The sequence below is a fragment of the Aquarana catesbeiana genome, linkage group LG06 (assembly GCF_042186555.1).
Source record: "Aquarana catesbeiana isolate 2022-GZ linkage group LG06, ASM4218655v1, whole genome shotgun sequence".
NCBI classification, from domain to species: domain Eukaryota; kingdom Metazoa; phylum Chordata; class Amphibia; order Anura; family Ranidae; genus Aquarana; species Aquarana catesbeiana.
Window position 1 is genome coordinate 226,021,077 of NC_133329.1, and position 13,295 is coordinate 226,034,371.

A 13,295-nucleotide genomic window follows, 5' to 3' on the forward strand; every position below is an offset into this window, starting at 1 on the left:
AATACACTGCAGTTTTATTAGTGGTGTGCAGAATTCAGCAGCAGACACTCTATCCCGTTTTGATTTCTTATCCTTTTTACATCAGGTTCCATCCCCGCATTTTTCGCTCCTGAGGATGGATTAAATACACATTGGGCAGGCGCATTAGGGTTGATCGACAGGTCGCTGTCTGTCAACACTAGGAGGGCTTACAGCACAGCTTGGAAAACTTTTAGAACTTTTAGAACTTTGTACCCTAGGTCGAATTGTTTTGATAGTTTTTTTTTTTTTTTTAAAGAATTTTTATTGCGCACATATCAGAATAAGCATACATTACAGTAGTTAGGATTACAACATCCAACAGAAAATAGAAATAACATATCCATTACATCACTATCACACATATCCACCTTTTTTGCATGTGCCACATGGATTTCCATTCCCATAAGTGCATTTTTTTTTAAAAAAGGAAAACAAAAACAAAAACACAAGAGGAAACTTCCCATAACATTAAAACAAGACCCATTCCCCCCTGAGATGTCCGCATTCGATGTTCTGTGCACTAATCAAGTGACTCTATGCTCTACCTCCGTAAGAAGAGAAAACCTCTCCTATCCTCCCGTCATCATCAAATTGACAACCAAAAAAACACAACAGCCCTTACTGTCCAGTATTCAGTGGTTCTTCCTCCTCCAGCGTGTTTTTTGAATCCAACCACCTAAACCAAACCTTCCTAAAATTCTTGGGAGCTCCCCTAGCTTCATAGGTCATCTTGTACATCAGCACATCAGCACTATTTTTATCCACATTCCCAGTGTCAACTGTTCCTCATGAATCCAGCATCTGGCAATAAGTTTCCGCACTTCAAAGTATAGGATCCTAAGGAACGATTTAGTACATGTGTTCATCTCCTCTGGTCAAAGACCCCTAGGAGACATCGTAAGGGTGAGCAAATGTTAGGTAAAGCAAATTTATCAGAAATAAATTTGGTTACCTGTGACCACAACGGCCTCACCTTTTTGCATTCCCATACCATGTGTAGGAAAGTGCCGTCCTCCTCCCTACATTTGTGACAGACAGCTGTTTCCTTTCTTTGCATTTTGTAAAGTCTAACAGGAGTCTAATACTGCTGATGAAGATATCGAAACTGAATCATTTTGTCTGTAGATGAATTAACAGACACCAAATACGTGTCCAGTACCTCCTGCCACTGCTCCTCCGACAACCCTGGGACAACTTCTACTCACCTCTCCTTAGCCCTAGCCGTTACTATCTTTATCCCTGGTCCCACCGCCCCATAATATCTAGAGATTCGCCCCAATGGTTCGGGGTCTATCAGAACCTTCTCCAAGTCTGTATTTTGGACCAGAAATGTATCTCCTCCAAACTGTACCTTCGCTGCGTGCTTCAACTGCATATAGTGAAACAGCCACGTCCTGGGTACATCAAACTGAGCTCTCAATTGATCAAAAGTGGACAGACGATCATTCTGACAAATCTGGTGCAAGTACTTAATACCATATTGTGCCCAGGTCTTTTGCCCATCCGGTAGTTTCAAAAATTCCCCCAAAGACCTATTGCACCATAGCGGACTGTTCGGGGACAACAAACAAGGACGTATCTTTTTGCCATTGGGAGCACAGGTGAAATACTTTCCCAGGGAGTGCCAAAACTGATCCCACCTTCCTACCCGGAATCCCCTTCCTATAGAGTATATTTTGGAGGGTTTCTTGGGAGGTAGCTACTGCTGCCTCCAACAACGTAGTGGTGTTAGGTTCCTGCGGAAAAAGTCGCCAGTGCAAAAAAACTAATTGGGAGGCCATGAAATACGAAGGGAGATCCGGAAGTGCCAACCCTCCCATTGTAACTGGTAGTTTCAATATCGCCAGGGACACTCTGGGAGCTTTAGCTCCCCAGAATAATCCCACAACGATGGAGTCAATGTGTTTGAATATTCGCAACGGCGCAAAACAGGGGAATTCGAGAGAATGTAAAGAAATTTAAGGAGGAAGATCATTTTAAATAAATGTATCCTGCCCAACAGACTGAGCAGCAAGTTCCTCCACCTCTGTACCTTCTCCCGAAAATTTCCCACAATAGGCGACAGATTGTTCTCCAGGTACTTAGAGATGGGAAGCTGGACCTCAACCCCCAAGTACCTGAAAGAGGTGGATAAGGGGATAGGACAATCTGATGGAACTACTGCCTCCTCATCAATAGGGAAAAGGAAGGATTTCTTCCAATTTATACGGAATCCAGAGTAATCCCCAAAGTCTTGGATCAATTGAAAGGCTTTGGAGAGTGAGGGTCCCGGATCTTGTGAATACAACAGCATGTCATCTGCATAGATGACACTCTTTCCTCAAATTCCCCAATCCTCAGACCCGTTAAAGCCGAGGTAGATATTATTTTAACTGCTAAAGGCTCAATTGCCAGGGCAAACAGGTGGGGCGATAGAGGACACCCCTGCCTGGTGCCCCGGAAAATTGGGAAAGGATCCGAGATAATACCATTGACCCTCAGTCTAATCAAGGGGTCTGTGTACAAGAGCCGTATCCATGAAATGAAAACAGGGCCAAAGCCATATGACTCCAAGAGGTGAAAAAAATAAGACCGCTCCACGGAGTCAAAGGCCTTCTTAGTATCTAAAGAAGCCACCATTCTAGTCCCGGAGTTGTCATGAGCCATTTGGAGGTTTAAAAAGAGTCTTCTAATGTTCATTTGCGCACATCTGTCCTGTATGAATCCTGTTTGATCCGCATCAACTAACTTCGGAATGACTGTTTGTAACCTGCTTGCAAATATTTTGGCCAGAATCTTCGTGTCAACATTCATCAGCCAAATCGGGCGGTAGGAGTCACATTCTCGGGGGTCCTTTCCCCCTTTGGGGATCAGGACAACCAAGGCCTCCCGCATTGATGGAGGTAGTCTACCGTCCGACTTTGCTGCATCAAACACCTTAAGCAAACGGGGGCTAGACCATATCTGAAAGTATAATACCACTCAGACGGGAGACCATCCAAACCAGGGGACTTCCTAGAAGGAAAGGAGGCAATTGCCTTCTCCACCTCTTCTACCGTGATACCAGATTCCAAAGCTTTGCTATCGTCCAGTGTCAGCTTAGGGAGGTCAATGTCATTTATGTAAGTCAGTAAATCCTCCGTCTCCAGAGAAGTACAAAGATTTATATAAATCGGTATAGAATTGAACAAAGGTTTTTAAAATATCGTCCGAGTCATAGACTTCCAGCCTGCAGTTATCATAAATTGATTTGATAATCAACCAACTTTGAAATTTATTTTATATTAGGTTAGTTTCCCACTCTCTAGCCACTAACATGCTCCTTATTCTCTTCCTTCTCACATTGGTGTCTTCTATCCTCAAATTGTCTTTACTCTACCCCTCCTCTCTTCTCTGCAGCATGCACATATCACCCTCACTCCTACCCTCTCCCTACTATGGCACCCATCATCTCCTGCATTTGCTGCACCCACATGCTGACATAAACTCCAGGGCCACTAGACACGTGCGCTCATGCACATCCCACTCCCACCTTGCTTTCCTCACCCTCCTCCTTCTCCTAGTCTCAGGTGATATTTCTCCTAATCCTGGTCCGCCATTTTCCAAATGCAAGCCACATATCCAATACCCCTCCCCCTCTGGCAACCACCGCAATCCACTCAGTTTAATTTCTATCCCCCTACTTCCTCAAAGCACCCCACCAATCTCATGTGCCCTGTGGAACGCCCGCTCCATCTGTAACAAGCTAACATCTGTACATGACCTCTTCATCTCTCATGGCTTGAACATACTGGCCATAACAGAAACCTGGCTGCAAAATTTTGACTCAGCTTCTCCTGCTGCCCTCTCCCATGGTGGTCTCCATTGGACTCACTCCTCCAGACCCAGCAGACGGAAAGGAGGTGGAGTTGGCTTCCTTCTGTCCCCACAAAGCACCTTCCAAGTCCTTACTGTCCCTCCCCCTCTATCCCTCTCTTCTTTCGAGATGCACTGTATTCGTCTGTTTTCTCCCATTTCTCTGAGGATTGCAGCAATTTATAGGCCTCCAGGACCGGTATCGCGCTTCATTGATGACTTTGCTGCCTGGCTACCCTACTTTCTCTCCTCTGAAATACCCACCATTATTCTTGGTGACTTTAACATTCCTGTCAATGTCAACAGCCCAACTACAGCTAAACTTCTCAACTTAACCTCATCTTTTGACCTAACCCAATGGACACATACTTCCACTCACTCCAATGGTAATACCCTTGACCTTGTATTCTCCCATCTCTGCAACCCTGGCAACCTCACCAACACCCCCTTTCCTCTATCTGATCACAACCTCATTACTTTCACTGTATCCTTGCCTCCAACCACCCATCCCTCCAAGCAGCAAACAATTACTTGTAGAAACCTTCGCCACTTTAACCCTTCTCTTCTCTATTCTGCTACTGACAACCTATATGACATAATCTCTCCCCTGTCCTGTCCTGACCTGGCCACTTCTGTCTACAACAGTTCACTCTCATCATCACTAGATGCACTTGCTCCCCTAACCACACGCAGAATTAGGCCCCGACCGTTACAACCCTGGCAAACTGACAACACTAGAAATCTCAAGAGACATTGCCGTGCTCTTGAACGACTGTGGCGTAAAACCAAATGCCTGCAAGATTTCACCCTATATAAATCTGCCCTTCTAAAATACAATTCATGCCTCCATGCTGCCAAACAAGCCTACTTTGTCTCTCTTATTAATTCCTTGTCATCCAGTCCCCGTCGGCTCTTCTCAACCTTTAACTCTCTGCTTCGTCCACCACCCCCTCTACCCACTAACTCACTCACTGCCCAAGAGATTGCCAATCACTTCAAAGACAAGATCAATGCAATTCGTGAGGACATCTCCACTGTGCGTACATCTTCCCCACCCATCATACCTTGCCCAGCAGCACATTCAACCCTCTCCTCTTTTGAATTGGCTACTACGGAAGAGGTTACAAAAATTTTCTCGAATGCCCACCTAACCAATTGTCCCTTGGATCCTGTTCCCTCACAACTACTACGGTCACCCTCTTCTTCTATCCTATGCTCCCTCACCCACATCTTCAATCTCTCCCTTTCTAGTGGCATTTTCCCCTCCCCTCTAAAACATGCACAGATCACTCCCATTCTTAAAAAGCCCTCACTGGACCCTACCGACCTGAACAACTTAAGACCCATCTCATTACTCCCATTCACCTCTAAACTTCTAGAACGCTTAGTCTACAACCGTCTTAGCTCCTACCTCAATGAAAATAACCTTCTTGACCCCTTACAGTCTGGCTTTCGCTCGCAGCACTCCACGGAAACTACCTTACTAAAACTCACTAACGATTTACTAACTGCTAAAACCAACAGCCAGTACTCCATACTCCTACTACTTGACCTCTCTGCGGCCTTTGATACTGTTGACCACCCGCTCCTTCTCAATAAACTACACTCCCTTGGCCTCCGAGATTCTGCTCTATCCTGGTTCTCTGGCTATTTATCACAGCGCTCCTTCAGTGTCACCTACAACTCTGTCTCCTCCTCTCCATTGCCCCTTTCTGTGGGGGTCCCCCAAGGCTCGGTTCTTGGACCCCTTCTCTTCTCTATCTACACCACCTCCCTTGGTCACCTAATAACTGCCCACGGCTTCCAATACCACTTATACGCTGATGACACCCAAATCTATCTGTCTACTCCTCACCTCACTCCTTCAGTCTCCTCTCGCATTACTAACTTACTAACTGACATATCAGCATGGATGTCGCACCACTTCCTTAAACTAAATCTCTCTAAAACTGAGCTATTAATATTCCCCCCCGCCCGTGCCCCCCTCCATGACTTTTCCATCAAAATCAACAATGCAACCATCAGTCCCTCCCCTCACGCCAGGGTACTAGGTGTAATCCTAGACTCCGACTTGTCATTTCAGCCTCAAATCCAATCATTGTCAAAAGTTTGTAGAATTCACCTCCGTAACATCTCTAAAATTCGCCCTTTTTTAACAAATGAAACCACCAAGCTCCTCATTCACTCCCATGTTATCTCTCGCCTTGACTATTGCAACTCCCTTCTCATTGGCCTACCGCTCCATAGGCTATCCCCTCTTCAGTCTATCATGAATGCTGCTGCCAGACTTATCCACCTTACCAACCGCTCAGTGTCTGCCAACCCTCTACTTCAATCCCTACACTGGCTCCCAATCACCCAGCGAATTAAATTCAAAATTCTAACCACAACATACAAAGCCATTCACAACTCTGCCCCAAGCTACATCACTAATCTTGTCTCCAAATATCACCCAAATCGTCCTCTCCGCTCTTCTCAAGACCTCCTGCTTTCAAGCTCTCTCATCTCCTCCTCCCATGCTCGTCTCCAGGATTTCTCCAGAGCCTCTCCCATCCTCTGGAACTCGCTACCTCCATCTATCCGGCTAGCCCCTACTCTTGCTACCTTCAGGCAATCCCTGAAAACTCATCTCTTCAGGAAAGCCTATCACGTCTCCAACTAATCTCCTACCACTTCCACCAGCTCATTCCCCACAGTTACAACCTTTTGTACCACCTGCCCCACCCTATTAGATTGTAAGCTCTTCTGAGCAGGGCCCTCTTAATCCTATTGTATTGTATTGTATTATATTATAACTGTATTGTCTCCCTTTTATATTGTAAAGCGCTGCGTAAACTGTTGGCGCTATATAAATCCTGAATAATAATAATAATAATAATATACCGGCACATATTCCGGTCACGCCAAGTATGCCAGGAGTCTGCCATTCTTGTCACCGAATTCAAATATACGCCTGCGTTGAGCCAGGATAAGTTTTGCGGTACGCTCTGTAATGACCGTCTTGTACTCCCTGGTTCTCATGCGTGAAGTCAACAACCTCTCACTAGTGGGGTCTCTAATATATTCTGCTTCCGCTAATGTCACCTCAATTTCTTTAATCTGTATCGTAGAAGTTAATTGTTTCTTGAACCCATGGACCTCCGCTATGAACACTCCCCTTAGTGTGGCCTTAAAAGCCTCCCACTGAAGAGGAGGAGTCCCAAAGTTACCATTTTCTACCCAAAACTGTTTTATGGCCTCCGTGCACTTAATTGTTATATAATCCTCCTGAAGCCAACTCGCCTCCATCCGCCAGAGGCGTATACCCGGTTTCAGTCCTAAGTTGAGTTCCAAGAACATCGGAGAATGGTCAGATATTGCTCTGGGTAAATAGGAAACCTTGCTCACCATACTCATTCCCTCTCCCTCTGACAGGATAGTGTCTATTCTGGAAAGAGTCTTGTGCGTTTCCGAATAACAGGAGTACTCCCTAACATCAGGATAGTGGAACCGCCAGGCATCTCTAAGTCCATGAGTAGACATCCACCCCGCAAGGGGAGTTGAAGTATGAGCTGTTCCCCCCAATCTATCCAAAGTTGGTACAGATACAGAATTGAAATCCCCCAAGATAAATATTTTTCCCTCCGCTATCTCATAAGTAGCTTGTATCATGTCATCTAAGTGAGCTAACAAAAAGGGAGGAGGGACATACATATTTACAATTGTTAGTAATGTATTCATCACCTTTAGCACCAAAATAACATACCTCCCTTTAATGTCGGTGCGGACTGCATGAATGGTTATGGGGAGAGCTTTAGTTACTAAAGTGGAAACCCCCCTCGCATATGAGGAGTAACTGGCATGATAAGCCCCAGCAATGTGGGCCCTTTTTAGAGAAAGAAGCCTGGAGCCCTGGAGATGAGTCTCCTGAAACAGTATTAGATGGGGTTTATACTTTTTGATATAATCAAAAACTAGCGAGCGTTTATATTTTGCATTTAGGCCCCTGACATTCCAGGCCAAAATTTTAAGCTTTACCTCCATAAAGTAAAAAACATAAGAAAACTGGGGGTCTTTCCCCTTCTGAAATACTGGTTACAAAGAGGACAGCGGGGCTCCAGACTTCTCCTCCCACAAATATAGAATACCACATATATGAATAAACTCACCGAATGCAGATCATCCCAGGCAAATACAGCCATCAATTCCCCAACAAACCAAGAACCCCCCCTCATCCCCCACCCCCCTCCCTGCACCCAGCCCCAACATGCTAGGCACTTTTTTCCCATAACCTGAGTCCAAAATAGGCAGCAGAGATGCTACTTAAAACTGTTGCATAAACCAGGTAGTTTAAAAACGCCTTTCTATACAAGAGATCAAAAAACAGTTCTCCACACAAAACAGAGGAATAAACAACAAAGAAAGAAGAAAAGAAAAAGAAAAAAGAAAAAAAAAAGAACACGTTCCTGATATTCGGATAGGAAAAAAAAATCCTTCTGTTTCCAATATATATCCTCTCTCAGAGCTGTCCACAGACTCAGCATCTACCAGAGGCAAAGGACAGCATCAAGCAGCTTAACACCAAAACTTCTCCATGTCAGTATCTTCTTGACGAGGGTTGCTTGACATGAAAATTGCAAGGATATTTGTTCAAACAGATTAACTTCCATCAGTAACAGGGTCCTCTTAAAGGTTTGGTCGCATAAAAAAGAAGATGGAAAAAAAAAAAAACAAAGTATAAGGATTATTTGTAGCAGCAGTAAGGTAATCCAGAGAAATAATCAGATATGCCATCCCTGACACATCCTTCCTATCGCCCATCACAGGCTCTCTCCAGTGGGGGGCCCCATCATGGCGACCGAGAGGCGGATCTACCCCTCTGGCGGTCACATGTATCCAGCCACTCCGAGGCTTCCGTAGGGTTAGTAAAGAAATATGTTTTCCCATTTTCTACTATGCGCAGCTTAGCAGGATACAGCATACTATAGATCAGGTTAAGATCCCTCAATCTTTTCTTTACAGGCTGAAAAGAGGCCCTTTGCTTCTGAGTGACCGCAGAAAAATCAGGATAGATCGATATTCGATAGCCATCGAACAACATCTCAGGGCCAGTCCTGTCCGCACGTAGTATATTCTCCCGATCCCAGAAGTGCAGTACCTTTGCTATCATGGATCTGGGAGGTGCTCCCTTTGGTGGCACCCAGCCTGGAATACGGTGTGCCCTTTCAATGGCAAATAATTTCGCAAAAGTGCCAGGGTCCATATGCTCAGTCAGCCAGTTCTCTAGAAATTCTTCTGCTCGCCTCCCTTCCGCACCCTCAGGGAACCCCACTAACCGTATGTTGTTCCTTCTCATGTGGTCCTCCATGTCAGCCATCTTCAAAGTGTGCTCAGACAGGGTCATTTTTGTTACCTGCGCAGCTGTATCTAAAGGCCTGACAGTGTCCTCCAGAGAAGCAATGCGGCGGTCAGTAATTTGTGCTTTCTCCCTCAGCTTCTGCATATCATGCTTTAGAAAAGAAAACTCCATCTTGAGCCCCTCAAAGTGATCTATCAGCTTAGTTTGGCAGCCCTGTATTGCATCCATAATCTGGGTCAGGGACAGCTCATCTTCCCTCTCCACCTCCTTAGCCGATCTGCCCCTGAGATCCTGCAGCCTGTCCAATGATCTCCCCCTTCTCAGCGTTCCACCTCTCTGGGGCTTAGGACTCACCCTGACCAAGGGGGAAGATGCCTGATGCGGGCTCTCCCCAGTCCTCTGGAGCAGCCTCTGTTCCCGAGGGGTCCCTGCACACATCCCAAGTGAATCTGCACAGAATTGGGGTGCCTCTGCTCCAGGATCACAGCAGGATCGCAGGTCTGTGGACGGAACTCAGAGCTTTCACTCCTCACATGCCGCGCGCTGGCTCCGCTCCCAAATTGTTTTGATAGTTAATACATTTTGGCTTTTGTGGCGTACTGTCATTCTCAACTTAAACTATCTCACAATACAATCAAGGGTTACTTGGCAAGTGTCCAACATTTCATTTATCTACAATATCCCGGTAGACCTTCGGTGTTTGCAGCTCATTCTGTCAAAGCTATCCTTAGGGGTATTCAGAAAAGCAACCCTCCGGGCCCCAATAACAGGCTTACAATCTTGGGGCACATTTTCCGGGCCATGTCGGAAATGTTGTCTAGGTCTCCTTTTGGGCAGCTACCTAGTCTGGTGCTGAAAGCAGCAATATATTTAGCCTTTTATGGGTTTCTTAGACCGGGGGAGTTTCTCATACTGGAGCAATGTCTCGTACACTGTCCATCAGTCAGTTAGTAAGGTATCCTGACCATTTCCTGTTACACCTGGATGCATGTAAAATGCAGCAAACTGGAGCTGGTACTGATATCAGGTATTTCAAGGTCAAGGCTGGTTGGTACCCGCTTTCGGTCTTAGATCTACTCTTGACCCAGTTGTCAGATCCCAGGGATAGTCCTCTTTTGCAATTTAACAGGGCCCCTCTCACCTCAGCAGTTTTCATTAAGCAATGCCCCAGGAAATCTGGGGTGGAATCCCAAGTCCTACTCAGGTCATTCTTTCAGGATAGGGGCAGCTTCCATGGCCTTGTGCCTAGTAGGTCCCTGTTCATGTCATCAAAAGGTTAGGCAGGTGGAGGTCATCAAACTACTCCAAGCACATCCCACAGCCACTCATGGAGATGTCTCAAGCATTTCTTCATTTGGCTGATTAATTGTTATTTTTGTTTCAATAAACTTCCTTTGTATATTCATCCCACTGTCTTTTGTTTTTGCCCCCTTTTAGGCATACTGACCTCGTGACCACGGCACACCCCAGGTCACCTTTTCAGCTTTCTTCTGTTTCCTTTCCCCTAGTTACCACTAGCGTCTCTGAGTACAAGTAGGAAGGTGGGGCGTAGGCCCGCCTGAATTTGTAGGAGGAGCCTCGCTGATATAAGCCAGCCCCTGGTCCTCCCTGGCTGTCGGATTTTCTTCTGTGTTGTCCCACCCACCCATTCCCTTTAGTTCATCTCTTCTTATTTTTTATCACTACTTGGGTATGCCCCCTTTTAGGCATACTGACCTCGTGACCACGGCACACCCCAGGTCACCTTTTCAGCTTTCTTCTGTTTCCTTTCCCCTAGTTACCACAAGAGTCTCTGAGTACAAATGAGATGTAAGAAAAGGTAAAGAAGAGAGCATGTCTTGTTGAGTACCACGGGAAGATAAGTTTAACCAAGGATGTGTCTGAAGATCAAACTGATTCAACCCCTGTTCTATTGATAGCCATTGTTTGGTATCTGAATGGTGAAACCGGTTCACTAATCTAGTCAGAACTGCTGCAACATAGTAATAATATAGATCCGGTACACCCGCTCCTCCTTTCACTTTAGGTAATGTTAATGTTTTCCTATTTAATATAGGTATCTTGTGCCCCATATAAACTTTGTAAAAGCAGATTGTAAAATTGAGAAAAAAGACCTAGGAACAGGGATAGTTTGAAAAAGGTACAGACAGCGGGGTATAATCTCCATTTTCAGTGTGTTAATCCTCCCAAACCACGAATATAGATTGGAGTCATATTTTTTAAGATCTTGAAGAGTACATTGCATAAGAAGGGTATAATTTGTCAAATATAAATGGGTCGGATCTGAAGGATTATTACTTCCTAAATATTTTAGTGTAGATGAGCAAAATCTAAATGAAAAATTATTCTTCATTGTTGTCACTTGGTGTGATGAAAGTGACACTTTAAGAATTTCTGATTTTGATACATTTACCTTGAAATTACTCAACACTCCAAAACGCTGAAATTCAGATAAAATAGAAGGCATAGAGATACGTGGGTTGGTAACATAGAGTAATGCCGCGTACACACAAATGTTCGATGTGAGATTGTTGTCAGAAATTCCAACCGTGTGTAGGCTCCATCAGACATTTGTTGTCAGAATTTCCGACAACAAAAATTTGAGAGCTGGCTCTCAAATTTTCCGACAGCAAAATCTGTTGTCAGAAATTCCGATCATGTGTACACAATTCCAACGCACAAAATTCCATGCATGCTCGGAATCAAGCAGAAGAGCTGCACTGGCTATTGAACTTCATTTTTCTTGGCTTGTCGTACGTGTTGTACATCACTGCATTCTTGACGTTCGGAATTTCCGACAACATATGTGTGAACATGTACATGCAAGACAAGTTTGAGCCAACATATGTAGGAAATAAATCCAGGATTTTGTTGTCGGAATGTCCGATCATGTGTACAGTACGCGGCATAACAGATTATCAGCGAACAGGGCAAGTTTTATTTCCTGCTGATCTATCTTTATAAAGGGGAAAAAAAACGCATTAATGTATCAGTTAAAAATTAATTAATTAATCAATTAATAAAATGATAGTCCAATAAGCAGCAGCTTAATGTGAGATATACACAAAATAAACAAAGATAGGAGAAGCCGCGCTAATATAGTCCAATTATTGAAAAATATTTGATTGTGGAAATAAACATCATGTTTCTAATGGCTGAAATGATGAAATCATAAACCAGATTCTTCTAGTATTGACACCACAGTGAGTTCATTCAACGAAGTGTGCCACCACCTTTAGAAAAACTCGCTTATCAGATGGCAAGCAAAACCAGGCATGTGACTATAGCTCAGCCAAGGCCTTTGCTTCCACAGAAGATCGTGGAAATAAGCTCTGGGTGGATGACTGCATAAGTATATACAAACACAGATACCACCGTTCAATCCAGGACCATTAGTTCAGCAATAAACTCAGCAGTAAACCCAGAAAGAGAAAACCAACCATAGTTATAATATTGTCTAACCGGATATTTATTTCGTAAAAACAGTATTGCACTTATATTTAGACAGTTAAAAATCACGCATAAAAACAGCAGAGCTGGCCAGCTACAAACAAACTCCCGTCCCCCTAACGAGACAGCGTGGTGACATCAGCACGTATCATCCTCACAGACGCGTTTTGTCATATGTGATGTTGTCAATGGGGAATGGGTAGCATGCTGATCCACCACCTTATAAGCAAGAACACACCTCGTTCTGAGTGCCGTGTGTGGAGCCGAAAATGCCATTTTGGATTTGAGCAAACCATCACTGATTAAAAGAACGTTGTATCGGACATACTAAAAAAGAACAACAGAACAAAGAAAGAACCAACGACAACCACAAGCGTAGATGTTTGGATGAATTACTTGTAATGTGTGCATATACAGTGGGGACGGAAAGTATTCAAACCCCCTTAAATTTTTCACTCTTTGTTATATTGCAGCCATTTGCTAAAATCATTTAAGTTCATTTTTTTCTTCATTAATGTACAAACAGCACCCCATATTGACAGAAAAACACAGAATTGTTGACATTTTTGCAGATTTATTAAAAAAGAAAAACTGAAATATCACATGGTCCTAAGTATTCAGACCCTTTGCTGTGACACTCATATATTTATCT